This window comes from Priapulus caudatus, unplaced genomic scaffold (assembly GCF_000485595.1).
Source record: "Priapulus caudatus unplaced genomic scaffold, Priapulus_caudatus-5.0.1 Scaffold622, whole genome shotgun sequence".
Taxonomy (NCBI): domain Eukaryota; kingdom Metazoa; phylum Priapulida; class Priapulimorpha; order Priapulimorphida; family Priapulidae; genus Priapulus; species Priapulus caudatus.
In genome coordinates, this window is record NW_014577683.1 from 60,947 (window position 1) to 63,981 (window position 3,035).

Consider the following 3,035-nt stretch of genomic DNA (forward strand, 5'->3'; position numbering starts at 1 on the left):
TATATATATATATATATATATAACGCAGGAATATAGTTATAACATCATGTTCAGTTACAGACACGCATTTTGATGTTCGAATAATCACTTGTCATCAACTTTGCCGTTAGTTTGACACCGATCCAGAGACAACTGCATCACTGGTTTGATTCGTGTTCGTTTGGCTACGACATACACTATATCTTCTCCCGTGTGGTAGCTCACCTTCTCTAACGCACACAATAACACATATACACTGTATGTTATTTTGCGCCAACAACAGTTCAGAAAAACTTGGCTACGAACGATTTTACCTTGTCTTTTATCAAGTCGTGTTCATCCATTTTACACCGAGTTATTAATCTCTCTCTTCTCTCTCTCTCTCTTTCTCTCTCTCTCTCTCTCTCTCTCTCTCTCTCTCCCTCTCTCTCTCTCTATCTATCTATCTATCTATCTACCTCTCTCTCTTGCCCCATAATTTTCCCGCGGCTACGTTCTCTCTATTTCATTACATCTAGTGAAGTAACCGATGGCAAATGTATAAGCAACATTGGTCGCAAGATGACGGCAACCTATTATATATTACATAACACATAAAATCTTTATAAAACCATGGCGGGGACCAACTCAACACCAGCGCGTGCCGGCTCGCCCCACCCGACCACAGGCAATGCAAATCAAGCTACCCCCCCCCCCCTCAGTCCCGTCCCACCCTAACCCACCCACCCTACATCCCATCCGTCTTCCAACATCGCGGGAACATGCTCCCACACGCGCGTTCAGTGACACGCACGCACACACGCACGCACGCGTGGCGCTGGCAACAGTGTGCGACGTGTTACGATGTGTGTTCCTATAAAAGTCCCATGGATTCAGCTGCACCGTATATAGAGCTCTCATGTCGCGTGGTGGTCGTCCATCGATCGTGTACGGTCGCTCTTCCTCCCTTCAACCTTGCTCATCCCATTCCTCCTACACACCTGCACATGCACTATTGTCACGAGGTTCACAATAGAAATTTTGTGAAGGGATGACGTCCAAGTGAGGTTCCAGGAAGGGATGACGTCCAAGTGAAGTTCCAGGAAGGGATGACGTCCAAGTGAAGTTCCAGGAAGGGATGACGTCCAAGTGAAGTTCCAGGAAGGGACGACGTCCAAGTGAAGTTCCAGGAAGGGACGATGTCCAAGTGAAGTTCCAGGAAGGGACGACGTCGACATGACGTGATCGGTAGTCATGGTAACAGCGATGAGTGAAGCGTTGACCTCGCCTCGTCGTGATTGGTTGTCATGGGAGAGGCGAACACCTTAACTCACGGCTGCATCGCTATGTCGCCATGGCAACGGCAACTCTCGGCTAGAGTTTCACATTGTGGTGGCACGGCTACGTACATTCCCACCACCACAAGATGGTGTGCTTCACTAAGTCACCACTGCTGCAGACCTAACATGTTCACTTGTTCATCTGCACGCCATTTTGTTTCTCACGCACATCGGAGTGGATACACATGTATATATTAGTATAAAAAAATATATATATTATTATGTATGTATACCATCCTACACACATCACACTCATATATTATATAATGTACAGTGTGTCTATTTTTATTGCTCCTATAGACGCACGCCACGGGTGGCGCCGGTGACAGTGTGACGCGTGGCTTTGGCTGATTCGTCCTGATCAGAATGTAGACAGGTACTTCCTGACCATGTGAGCAGCCGCGAACATAGACGTAGGCATCGTTTCATGTGATATCTGCAACGCATGCTCGAAGATTCATCATTCACGCACAGCAAAGTACGTATCAAGCTTAAGAGTGCTATAACATGTACACTTCTACATTGAGCACTCACACCAATGTGGGAGAATTCGGTAATTGTAAGGCAGCAGAGGTGGCCAACATGTTGCTAGCGCATCTCAAGTTCAGCTCACGTTACCAGGGTTCGTGTTAAAATCCCACTGCGCCTGACGAGCGACGCGTTACGATGCTAGAAATGGGTAGATAGACTAGCGTAGTGTATTGTTTCTATGTTTATGATGTATGCCTCCCTGATTAACAAAAACTACCCCCCCCCCCCTGATTAACAAACCTACCTCGCGATAGATGTCGCCAGTAGGTTGACGATGCGATCGTGTGGCACGGCGACGACCGCTTGTTGTCGTTGATCTCTATGATGCGGTGTCTACATGCGCGCACGCCGCTCGCCGCGCTCCGCTATGCCCTCCGCAGGTAGACTACAGATTCTACATGTTCACAGATAGCGAGACGAATTAACCATTACGCGCGCACGCACGCGCACGCACGCACACACGCACACACGCACACACGAACACGCACGCACGCATGCACGCACGCACGCCCGCGCACGCACGCACACACGCACACACGCACACACGAACACGCACGCACGCATGCACGCACGCACGCCCGCGCACGCACGCACACACGCACACACGCACACACGCACACACACACATCGTCTCGCTGCTTTCTAATAAACTCTCCGCGTAGAATGTCTCCGCGTAATAAACAGTATTTACACAACGTCAGAGTTAATGATTCTGACAGGCAGCGACGGGACAACTATTAAAACGAATAAAGCACGCGCGCGTGTTATTGCAAAACTATCCATGCATAACGAGATGTCGTCTGCATTGTAACACTCTACACAAACACGATAAATCTAATACAACGACGTTCAATGTCTATAGAGGCCCGTTGACAGAAACGAAAATTAGACTTAACATTAGTCCTCACATCGAGTTTTTCTCATAAACTGTTGACAAAACACGGTCCAGTCTACGAGAAGAAAAGTTGATGTTGAGACTATAATGTTGAGACTAATTTTGTTATTGCCAACGGGCTCAACGTCCGGGGACGGGTTAGTGGAAGCACTGAGATGAAGTCATCGGCGTGATTCGAGCGTGGTTGACAGCAAGCAGTGCAGCGCTCCGCTATGCCTCCCCGCAGTAGACTACAGATCTACACGTCACAGATAGCAGACGATTAACATACGCGCGCACGCGCGCACGCACGCACGCACGCACGCACGCAC

The 3,035-nt window shown here is 48.8% G+C and overlaps 1 protein-coding gene across 1 annotated transcript in view; it reads right to left on the reverse strand.

Moving 5' to 3' along the window:
- LOC106812223 overlaps window positions 1-3,035 on the reverse strand; it is a gene marked incomplete in the record, with an annotated part of 50,441 nt that overhangs the window by 2,791 nt on the left and 44,615 nt on the right.